The following is a 12,929-nucleotide window of genomic DNA, read 5'->3' on the forward strand; positions in this document are numbered from 1 at the left end:
TTGAGTTCCTCTGGAGCTGGCAGCTCTACAAAAGTAGGGCCAAATATTCACCCAATGCAAACCAAAAGACATTCACTGAGACTAATGTGAAAAAAAGCAGGTGACTTTGTCAGAGCCACTCCAGTTCATGACACCTGAAGTGTCGACCCTGAACCAATGAATGAATAGAGCAGGTCCTTTCCTTGCTTGCATGTCAAGTCCCATTTGTTTGCTGACTAATGCAGAGTGCAGCAAGAGGCACAAAAGGCATCCACAGTATCTGGAAGAGCATCCAAGGTCCAGTGCTCTTTGCCCATTTTTCTGAAAGAGTGGTGCTATTTGAGTGCCTGGGTTTAGAGATATTCTCCAAAAATCCTTGGAGAGTGGTGTCAAAAATCTGGGAATAAGAATCAGCTCTAACATGGAGCTATGAGAATTCCTAGGGAGACCCACAAAAGGTTAAGTGAGAAATACACCCACAGTAATTTCAGTGTGTCCTAAACAACCAAAGTAATGCAAGTCTGAAGGTTCAGACTGTGCTATGAGTTGGCATTTGCTGTCCCCACACCACTGTGACAGCATTGCACAGCTGAAGGAAATCTCTTACAGCCTTTTGGGTGCTATAATCCTAAAACAGAGCCACAGCTGACCTGGGGCATCCAAGCCCACAAACCATTGTTTGACCACCTGGGGTTTAAATAGAGAATATGGAGAGTTATGTAGTAAAATTATTATTCTCTTGCTATCCAAATAGTAAACTGGTTATAGAAAAGGTTCTAGTTCTTGGGAATGCCAGGATTGGATCCTCTGGTACCTATTTGAACCTGCTCAGTCTAGGCAGAGTCTGGGCTGAGCTGACACAGCTCAGGAGCTCTCTGGGTCTGGAGTAGCATTTCAGCACTGCACTTTGTAGGGTAGATGAAGCCCCTATCACAAATGGGAAGACAAACTCTAAGAGTAATTTGGGGATTAACAACCAAAAGGGTAGGTTATTATCCTTCTCAACTACTGCTTTTAGGTGGCATTTGCTCTGCAAAGCAGCACTGAAGTGTTCAAGGCAAAGGTTTAAAAAAAGTATCTTGCTACACACATGAACTTCCATGTTCCCATTGTCCAGGTGTGGGGCCATTCAGTCTCCTTCCAGTTCCCTTTTTGTGACTACTGAAGTAAACTAAGCCTGAAGGAGACAAAAAAAGATTATAAACCAAATTTATTTCAGAGCAAAGCAAATAAAAAGGAGTACAGTCCCCAACTAAAATATTTTCAACTCCCTCTATTTATTTCATATATTCAGTAGTAATGAATAAATAAAAATTAGGCAGGAGCCATACCCTTTCTCAAGAAACAGAATCAGTCATCCTCTGTGCTGACGCAACTAAGAAACACAAAATTGATGTAAAGGAACACCAGACAATGTTTTTTCTTCTAGAGAGTTATTTTCTTGCGATGGAAGCCAATTAGTGTTGTTCTCTGAAGAAACATGAAAACATCAGAGAGAACATTTTTGTCTGAAAAGAAACAAAAAGAGTGAAAATAATCTGATCTAGAAAGACATTTTCATGTGCCTTCAAAAAAATGGATAGGGACAGAAAAAGAGACTACTATAGTTTTCCTGACAAACATAATGCAACTTTACTCTTGAAAATGCTGGAGTTCTGATTTTTTCCATTAATATTATCTACTGAAAATGTTCTGTTTCAGACAGTGTCTCACTTTGCCAAAATTTTCCTGCTGAATTATTTCCTTTAAAGAGTGTAGCAAAGATGCTTCTAAAGCATTGCTGCCTGTTGAGATCAGGAGTTCAGGCAGGAAGAAGTGTTTATTTTTTTCAAAAGTTCTTGCAGGAAGATTGTTGCTTGTCTTCATTTTGAAGTGGATTTTTTTGCTCTTCTGGGATGCACCTTCCTCTCTCCTCAAAAGTCTCCTGTTTGCATCAGAGTAGCCTGAGGACAAATGTGACCCTGCTCTGGGAGAAGCCTTAGATCTTGCCTTGGGAAATGGAAAAACACCAAGAGCCCGTGGAGCTGTGAGCCTGTCCCTGTGCAAGCATCGCTCATGGGCTGCCCCAGCCAGGCACTGCTGCTTCACCAGCAGCCCTGGAGGGACTGAGAGAGCCTTGGAACGAGGAGGTAAACAGCCCATCTGTGCCAACAGGCGTTTGGATTGATATTTGAACATGCAAAAACAGAACAATTTTGCAAACAAAGCCAGAAGGAACATTGGAGATGCACAGCACCCCGGGAATGGCTCCTTGGAGGAGCTCCAGAGGCTCCAGCTGGCAGGGCAGGGGGATCATGGTGATGGAGATGTGCAAGGAGCCACAACGCTTTCAACATTGCCACAAACATCCAGGGGGCATTCCTAGTGTCCAGGGACAGATTCCAATTTGGACTTTGCCAAATGCTGTCATAGAGGAAGAAATACCAAATTAACCATGCAAGCAGGTTCTTCCTGCAGCTCAAGGGGCAGGTTTGTGGGAGAGAGCCCAGCTGCCACGACAGATCACAATTTATTTGGTACAGCAGGTGACAGTCAGAAAAGCAAAGAGGAGGGACTGAATCCTCCAGGTCCTCAGCTGCAGAGGAAGATGGTCAGCAAATTCCAGACAGCTTCAAGTGATGAAGCTGACACATTTTAGTGAATTAGCACCTGACATCTGGAAACTATAAACACACTACTGAAAGGCAAGAGCTGGCTGTATTCCTTCCACTGCCCTGCTAATACACAATAAAAAGGTGAATTCATCTTGTTGATCTTGTTGTTCCTAGTTGACTGTGACTTTTTATTTTTTAAGTGATCATTTTATTCGCTTATCTAGATTTTGGAACCATATTAACCACCTTTATATTTGGCAACAGGGTGGTTCTCCTGATTTGTTTGCACAGATGGCTAGCCCATTGCTGAAGTCCTTTATTATGAAAGACTCAGCCTTAAAAAGCTGATGGTGTCAGCAAGAGAAATCGTGTATTTCTGTTTTTTTATTCAAATACATGAGAGCATCCAGTTTGTCACTACAGAATTGATGTGATTTTCTTGATCTTCCCTCTGTCTTCAAATGTTCTGTCTTTTAAAATAGAATGTAAATATTTGCTAGGGTATTTGCAGCATGAAAGAAGTCAGACCTCTGACACCACTAAAAGATCAATGGACTTGAAAAAATCAGCATAAAAGTAGCATAAATACCTTTAGCATAAAAACAGCTAAAGCAGAACAAGACCCATGGTTTCCTTGCTGATTCAAGTGATGACAAGTCATGACTCCCATAATTTTGTTTCAGAGATCATTTCTTCTCACAGCTGTAGCTGTAACAAAATATCTTCCATGCATCTTTCTACATCAGAGGTCTAAAGTCCTCTGCAGGCCTTAACAAGGAATTTCTTGGCTTTTGAGAAATTAAATAAACTTGTCAGCACACCAATATATTAGTTCAAATTTTTTATGACACCTATGCAAATCTACCAAATCTAGAGAGAACACGAGTCCCCAGCATGAAAAGTCATCACATCTAATCTGATTTTCATAATACTGCATGTGTACTTCAGGCTTTCCTGTTTGCTTGGCTAACATGGACTATTATTCTGCAACCTCCCATCTGTAGTTCTGGTTGCTTTCCTGACTTGATTTGGTAACAATATTTTAGAAATGTTGAGGTCTTTCCAATGCCTTAAATCCAAAACAAGGGTCATGGGAAAAACTCTTATGCTTGAGTGTAACCACAGCAAAGTGAAGCCTGGGCCAGAGATAATATCTTTGAATGATAAAGGAAGCAGATTAAACACATGGGACTGTCCAGAGACATTTACACATAAGGCAGGCCATTAATGGGCAATGAACTAATGATCCATCTTCAGAAAATGCTTCCTCTGTGCCCAGAACCACTAACAAGATACATTAGAGGCATACACAGCCACATATTAGGCACTGGGCTTGGGTGACTTGTGTCCCAGGGTGCCCAATTTAGTTGATATAGCAGGATGAGCTGTTCCAGCCAGCAGGTCAGAGCAGCTGCTGCAGAGGGGGCAGCGAGCATTTCTCATCATGTCATGGAGGAATTGCACCATAGCAGTTTAGTATGTCAGATCTGAGTGTAAAATTGTGGGGTCTGCTTGGTGCAGTCAGGGACTGAAAGCATCTGTCTTGTGCTGTGAGGCTGAACATATGATGGCACACAAGCACTTACCTGTGGGACTGAGCTAAATGAGAGCATGAGCAGATGAAAGGAGAGACAGAAACAGTAAGGCAAGAGAAAACAAGCCAAGATGCTACAAGTGTAAACACTTCTCTGTCCTTTTGTGACATTCTTCCCCTTGCACTAGTTCTGCTGCCTTGTTCTGTTCTTTAAGCCACAAAGAGTTTACGAAGAGCTTTAAAAACTCCAGCAAAAACTTCCAGTGCCTATTCTAAGCTGTGGGACAGAGCACACTGCAGACATGCAGGGTCAAAGATGAGATGGACAGTGCCTGTTAATAGCAAGAAGAGCCTGCCCAACTTACAGCTGTAATTAACAAAGAATGGAGCAAAGATGGACATTCCAGACCTATGCCTAATTCTCCTTCAAGTAATTTACTTCTCCTTTACTTCTGTAAAGGAATCTGCAAGGACACAGTCCTAACCTGTGTGTGAACGGCTTAACCTCCATCCATGGTTTCTTCCTGATGGAGGTTTCCTCTTTATTTCATATTCCTTATGAATTTATGGGCTCCAGCCAGAATCAGAACCAAAGAGGAGGCACTGCAGCTCTGAAGGAATTCCCATCTGGGGAGCCAGACATGGGAAATCTCATGGGAAAGCATGCTGTGAAACTGCTGGACAGGTTGGGTGAACTTTAAAGATGAGAGTAGCCTGGACAAAACTTCACATTGGTGATTGCTGATGTAATTTGGATGTAAACTATTAAATCTAATTGGTCTGAATAATGTCTGTGCCTATATTGATGCCACTGGCAGTGAAACTGTAAAGCAAAATGGCTGGTGCAGAGGACTAAATATCATTTGGATTATTTTGTTTTTTATGTAATTTATGTCATTTTTTGATTGTCAGATTTATATCAGACAGGGTCCCAAACCATTTACATCTCCCAGAATTCTCCTCCTGCAGGAAGCAAAGTATGATAAGTAGAATTTGCTTCAAAAACACACTTCTGTCCCAAGAAGACATGGTAAAATTGATGTGTCTGAAGGTACTTGGCAATGACATATCATACCTGAATAATTAAAATATGAAAGTGCTTTATAGACATTCATTATAGACAATTAGAAAATGGTACTTTACCAGAAAAAAAACCCCAACAAAACAACAAAATCTCCCAAACTCCAAAATATTTTTCTGAGCTTTCAATGGAAAAATATTGGTGAAAATTTAAAAAATTCTTTTTTCAAGCAAAACATACCAAGGTATTTTGATTCTACATTTCTTGGCTCTTTGCATCAAGCTTGTCTGATTCACACAATCAGATTCCCAAATTTTAGCTCTGTGCTTTGGAAAAACAAGATCCATCTGGTAGATGCAGACAAAGCCACCATAAAAAGGATTAACTCATATGATATTTTTGTAATTTTCATTCCCAGTCTTGAAAAGGACCCAGAATGAAATTCACAATAAGAAAAAAGGGCTCTGTTTTTATGGAAGAAGTAATCACTTGACAGGAAGCACCAAGCCTGAGCTTAGTGGATGAAAAAATATAATCAGGCATGAGAATTTGGTAGCTATGAAACCTCTAATTCCCTGTGTGCTGGATGGACTTTCTACATACAGCAACAGCCTGACCAAAAAGCAGTTTTTGCCTGCTGACATGAAGGAGTGACACCATTCCCATCAGAACTAACACATGCATAAAACCTGTGCATCTCATACAGTAGAAATAAGGGGACACATGCAGCCAAAATAGAGTTATACTAAACTGTCTTCAGAACAAAGAGAGCCACCTCTGAATCCAGTGGTCATTTAATGTCTGCAGCACTGCTGGGTACACATCAAAGGTTGGATTTCTCCCAGTCTGAATGGCTCTGTGGCAAAAATGGGCTGGGAGAGCATTGCTCTGCCAAGGAGTTTGCTATTCAAATGTGCTGCATGTAATTAAGGGCATTTGCATGAAATTTCTACATCCTCAAGGCTCAGGTTAGAAACACACACATCTGTCACAACCTGACATGTTCAATGAAAGAAGAAATAGAGTTGAAATCATTACAGGGTGGTTATTTTTAATGAGAGAACAAGTCAAAGTACAAAGGAAGGTGACAGGAAAGGAAAGCATTCAGAGACTATCAAGAGGATGTCAAAGCTGAAGTGTTAAGGGTAAAAAATCAGCAAAAAAGCTTTTTCATTTCATGTCTTTCATCTTCAACTCTCAGAAGTTATAATACTTCTTAAACCTGTGATTTGTATGTTAGCTAAAGGTTAAGGATTTTTATTTATAGCACCTTAAGGCAAAGCTCATTGACAATTTCCCATGGATGGCAACAATGTCTGGAATAGATTTTTAATCGTAGGAATTATTGGAAAGATTTAAAAACTCTGGGCCTGTTAATGTTTTATTCAAATTTCAGGGACCAGATGATGTCCTTTTGCAAAATATCTTTTAGACTCTGCTGCTGTTTTATCAGACTGGGGATAGAGAGGGTTTTTGGCTAATTGCACCATATAGCTCAGCAGTACGACTGCCTTGCTCTTCAAATTTACTTAAGGATAATTTTAGGCAAAAAGCAATTACCCAGTGTCCTGGATTCAGCTGGGATAGAGTTAATTTTCTTCCTGGTAGCTGGTCCAGGGCTGTGTTTTGGACTGGCTTTGAGAATGATGTTGATAAGCCAGGGATGTTTTGGTTGTTGCTGAGCAGCACTCACAGGACTCTCAGCTTCTCTGCCCTGCCAGTGAGGGGGCTGGGGGGTACCAGGGGCTGGGAGGGGACACTCAGGACAGCTGACCCCACCTGGCCTGAGGGACAATCCAGACCATGTGGCACCGTGCTCAGCCTGGGGAAAAGCTGGCTGGGGGTGGGTGCTTGAGATCTGACTGAGTATCAGCTGGTTGGTAATGAGCAATTGTTTTGCATTTGCATCACTTGTTTTTCTTAAATTTAGTTTCACCCTCTTGCTGCTTTTTCTTCTTAATTAAAATTATTGATTATATTATTATTTTTTTTTAACTGTTCTTATCTCAACCCTGGAGCTTTCTTACTTCTATTTTTCTGGTTCCCTCCGTGTCCCAGGGAGGCTGGAGGAGGTGGAGTGAGCAGTTGTGTGGTGTTCAGTTATCAGCTGGCTGAAACCCCAACTTCATCTGCTGAGGACATCCAGATTCCTTCTTTAGATCTCTTTGAGAGGCCGTGTTGGTACTACTTTAACATAGTGCCAGTAGAGTTATAAGAGCAAATTTACTCTTCTGAAGGTAACATTCTGCTTTACAGAGAGGGAATGTTCCAAACCACAGGCATCTTGCTGAAACCACAAAGCCACCTTAATCAAGGTTAAACCCCTAAACTCCCACCGTGATCCAGCAGAGTCAATTAATGCACTACTTTAAATAGAACAAAAAAAAAAAATTGAGAGGATCAAGAGTGAATGAAATATTTCTTCCTTTGAGTAAGGCTGAGTTGAAACCTTGGTCAGCTTAGGTCTGTGGCAAATGCTTTTTTTTGCTAACAACAGAATTTAAGCATCCCTGGCAGACTAACAAAACCCCAGACAGTTAAAACATTTTAAACTTAAACGAATAAGGAAAGCTTTAACTTTAACACTAGCTCTTTTTTCTTTTCTATTTAGGTACAGTGAAATTTTTTGTGATGCTGCCTCCTGGAGTGTCTTTCTGTTGGTAGTGGAGGTGGCCTTAATTGCCCTCTTGCAAGTCATTGTTACTCAAAATGAGCTAACAGAAGCTTCTTCTGTTATTTCTCTTATGAGTGTGAATGTGTTTTCTTGGAGACAAAATAAGACCAGAGAGTGAGGAAGACAGAAAAACAAAGATAAATGTGCTACTTGTGATTCTGTAGACCAGGGCATGAAGTGTCTCTGAAAGAGAAACAAGGGTAGGTAAACACCCCTAGAGCTGCCTGGACAAACTCCCAGCACTATCAGGCTGTTTCTGAGCTGCCTTCCTGGTCACAGGCTCAGGGCAGCACAGCCAGACACTCTTCCTCACTGTAGATTATTTTCTTTAATAAAATGCAAAGAAGGAAGAAAGGAAACAGAGTCAAGAACACAAAGAGCACATATTCATATGTGGCAGCAGTGGGAATATAAATAATCCTCCAGGTGGAAAACATTAATTTTTTTATGGCACACTTTATTTCTCCAGCCTTCAGTGAAACCTTGACCAAAGGCTGACTGATAACGTTGGTGGAGGCTGTGATCTCAAAGGCTTGCAAGAAAGGCAGAAAGGGTGGAGAAGGTTGTTATTTCCTCCCATTAATAATTCTGGTTTCAGCACTAAATTAAAAAATCTCAGGTGTTTTTCCCATCCTCTACTCTGCTCACATTTCTTTCTGATGTTTCTGTTTAGTTCAGGGGGTGACACTGGTTTAAAAGCAGAACCTATGCCAGGTGGTAAAATGGTATCAACAGATTTAAAACTTCATTATACCTATCTTTCCATCTTTAAATTGAAGCTAAATTTATAGATTGCCTGTGCTTCACATCCAACTTTGAAAACACACACATTTCCTTTTGAAACTTCTACAAGAAGCTTCACTTTTTAATTTTCATTTCTTTATTTACGTTCTTTTTATGCTATAAAATAAAGCCTTAAGTGATGAGAAGAATTTAATCTGCACAACCAGAGCTATTGATTTAGCATCCAAAAAGAATTAATCACTGGATTTATATCCTGTCCTCCATTAATTTAACTAGTCTTCCACAACCATAGTCTCCAGAGACAAACCTACACAAAGAAATATATTCCCTGTTAATTCCATGTTGAAAGATCAATGATGTCTTCCAGAACTCAGTGTTAAAGTTCATCTTACCCAATTTTGCTAGAGGTTTCATTCCTTTACATGCCACAGTAGTATTTTATGCTGCAGTCTCCAGTGACAGGAGGAGAACAGATGCTGAGTGGTACCTGAATCAGGCAGAGATCAAACTCAGGCTCAGCATCCACATCAGTCCTGCTCTCAGGACCCTCTGCCCCCCTTTCTGCCCTGTTAGAGGATGTCTGTGGGGTCCTGGTCTAGGGCTGCAGTGTCTCACCCAAGGTCCTGGGAGCACTACAGCACAAAGGTTTGAAGTGCACATTTCACCCATCATAACAACACCTTTTTGTTTACATCTGTGGGGACACAAACACAAGTGACATTTGTTAATGTTGGAATTGTCTTCAGGACTCATGAGCATCATGAACTCTAATGGCATTTATGGCTGCCTTGCTGTTTCAAAAAGCACAATAGCCCCTTGATTACATTTCCATTTATGAGTTTAGAAAGCAAATTTGTGAAAACCATGTCTGGAAATAATGCAACTGAAGATTTTTTTACTAGTGCTGATGTTACATTAGATATAAAGAACATGACACGGATTTATTCCTCATACTAACAAAGAAAAAAAAAATAAATTAAGCAGCCAATTCTCTGCAGTTATAGTTCAGATCTCTGAACTGACCAGAGACCTTCTGTTTCTCCTGTCAGCTTCATGAAGTAGTATGGAAGGCTTCCCTGTAGTCAAAACCCAAATTTGGTTGCCGCGACTTCCAGGAGGTTCAAAACTGAGAACAGGGTGGGGCTACAGCTGCCCACTTAGGTTATCTTAAATCCATCACAAACATGCAGCCTGAGGAACCCAGTGAAGGCTCAAGCACTATTCAGTCTCATTAGATTTGTTCTCTTTAGTCTTTTCTCTCTTCTTGCCCAGAAGTCCCTAAGTAGGATGTCAAAACAAACAGTACCCAAGTGGGAGATAAACATTTGATTTTGTGATGTTAGTTTCAGATGGCTAAACTATCCCAGAATGCATCTCAATTCTCACAGGGGAAAAAAACTCACATAAAAATGAAAGAGCAACCTAAATCTACAGAGAAGTGCTAAATACTTCCATATTGCAGCTGATGTTGTGGTCTTTAGGAGAGCTCCACAAAGGCCTCCAGACAAGTATAAGACAAGATATGAACATTAGGCTGTTTTTGCAGAGGGCCAAGGTCATGTGAAAATTGTGAAAATGTTTTTCTATTTTTCTGGTTTTTGTGTTCTTTGTAAAATCTATATTTCTCTCAGACATGTTGTATTGTGCACAGAATTCCACAGCAGTAGCTTTGCCCTGCATGCATGTGACACTTTTTGAAACTGCTGGAAGATTGGCTACAATTCAAAATAATGACAGATTCTGCTAAAAAGACTGAATCAGAAACTTCAAACCAGATTTGCTTCATCCAGTTGGGAAGCTGGGACTTGGCCCCTTCTTTTTTATTTTTTGCAGGGTCAGGGTCAGCCCTTGAGGAGGACAAGGAATTGGCCTGGTGGAGGCATCATGTTCTGAGCAGGCATGAGAGCTGATTGCTGCAGTGCAACTGGAGAACTTTGGGGAGATCACCCTGACCTTGTAAAGCCCAAGTGACTCACACCATTGCAGAAGAGAGGGCTTCTTATCAACACCAAGAATAGCCTTGCCATGTACATGAAAGCGAAGCGAGGCAGGAAAGGAAACAATTGTTTCCACAAGCAAATTGCCAGCAGTCTGCAGTGCCCCTGAACATTCAGAATCCATGAAAAAGCTTGTATTTCTATTGTGCATTTTAAAAGCCCCACTGAAACCAAAAGAAAAGGGATGTTGTTTTCACATTATATGTCAAAGCAGTCTGGAAACTGTAGTCTTTCTTTCCTTATTATTTATTCTGTTTGCTTTGGTTACCTCACAATACATGACCAGAACAAAACCTTAGAGAGAAAGCAACTCCTTGCCCAAAGAAAACTCACCAGATTTTGAAACATTTTAACCTTCCATAAAAGGACACAAAAGGCATGAAAATTTTCACAAAATTAAAATCCCCCAAAAAACAGATCAAATTTTGCCTAGTTTTATACTTTGTTTTTCCTTTCACCAGAGATGAAGCTACTTCTGCAAGTGAAATTTTAAAACAAAAAAAAAAGCAAAGCAAAACAACTGGCACTTCAGATTATAAGAAAACTTCTGGTTGTTTAGTGTGTCAAAATCAAGCTCTGGATTATTTCTACATCAGCTTCTTGAAAGCTGGTAAGTGAAATTGAAGGCCAGGTGCCTCAAAGCCAGCTGTAATTGTGTCACAAAATGGGGCTTTTCACCTGAAAGCTCCAGAGAAGAGAATTCGTCCTGACAGGTCAGTCAGGGAATGACTTTGAGTGCTGATGTGATCCCACTGCTAGAAAAGCTGATGCAAACCCACCAGGCTGTCCCCAGAACCACCAGAATCTGATGTGCACAGATGCTCACTAATCTCCTCTACTCCAGGATTCTACCAACTGGTTTCCTGTGCTGGAACAGGACCCAGTGATATAAGTAGACCCAATTCCAGAGTTACATAGCAAAATTTATGAAATTAATTTTCTAGTGGAACATGTGTTGACCTCAGCTCTTTACTGGTGCATGTTAAATTTCAATAAAATCAGTGTTTTTTCAGTAGATAAATATCCTCGAATCCCTGCTCAACTCATTTAAACCTTTCAGTACTGCTGTCCTTTGAATCTATGTTCATTTGCTGCAGCTAGGCATTGTTCCACATCTTGATCAACTCAGTCTCAGTCGATTCATCTTTCTGATTACACCAGAATGTGAGCCTGAGAACAGGATCTAAATGAGGACAGTACCTTATTAATTCAAACATCAACTGATGGGAAGAAAAAATAACTTTATTGCAGTCCCTTCAAAAGTGAAATACAAATTACTACAGCAGATGTTACCATGAAAATTTATGTCTGATTTACTGTTCCAGCAACCAGCCTATAATTTAACTTTTTAGCCAGGTTGGCACTCTTAGCAGTGTTGCACTACCCTGACTTCTTTAATATCTGAGGACATGGGAGTTGTCCTCTAATGGCTTGGGATGCAGTGACACCTACTACAAGCACAGCTGACAGCACTGAGAGTGAATTTGCTGTGTAACCCACTCTCCATGATCAATTAATCAGAATTTTGGCCACCATTTGGACACAAAGTTTGAACATTGCATCTTTTTGCCTGCCCACCCACAACTGACAGGCTGGGTAATTTCAACCAAAATGATTCTTTTGAAATCATGGTGAAGGGAAAATGTATTAAACTGGTTTGATTGCAAAGAGTCCTGCTTTTCATTTTTTTGAATAATTATTTCCCCCCACCCCAGCCTCTGTAGAGGTCATTTACATTTGGGAGCAAAATAAAATCTTGTCACTGTGTTTTGCCATCTGAAAAACTGTCCAAATTTGAACAAGCAATGAGAAAAATGCAATTTACACATCATGTGTTCTCTAGGAACTTCATAATCTGTTATTTTAACCTTCAAAGATTTCTTCTAGAGAATCATGCTCTGGTCCAGTCTCAGAGCTCTGCTCCCCACAAATGGGCATGCTGAAATCTAATGTACTGACAGTTCTGTGCAGTTTGCTTTAAAAAAACAAGTTGTGAAAGACAGTGCACATTTATTTTTATAGCATAGGTTTTGTAAGAACTAAAAATTGTCAGGAATTATTTTACTGAGGGAAGCTGGTTATAAAATGTAGGTATTCCTGATGATTCTGTGTATTTTGCAGTTTCAGAAGTTAGAAAAAAAAATGTGAAGAAAAATAATGGGTAAGAGTAGCATGAAGTAGTATGAATTCATTACATTGCAATGGCAGATGAAACAACAATCACTGCAGGAGGAAGAGATCATGAGGAAGGATTAGAGGTTCTGTGACACACAGTCATGGGACTGGCACCTCTGTGAAGCAAAATTCAGATCCTTTATTGGGAAATGTCAAAAAGCAGGGGAACCAGCAGCACTAATAGACCTGTTTTAACACATTAAAGATTCCA

This window comes from Fringilla coelebs (assembly GCF_963513975.1).
Source record: "Fringilla coelebs genome assembly, chromosome: 8".
Lineage (NCBI taxonomy): Eukaryota > Metazoa > Chordata > Aves > Passeriformes > Fringillidae > Fringilla > Fringilla coelebs.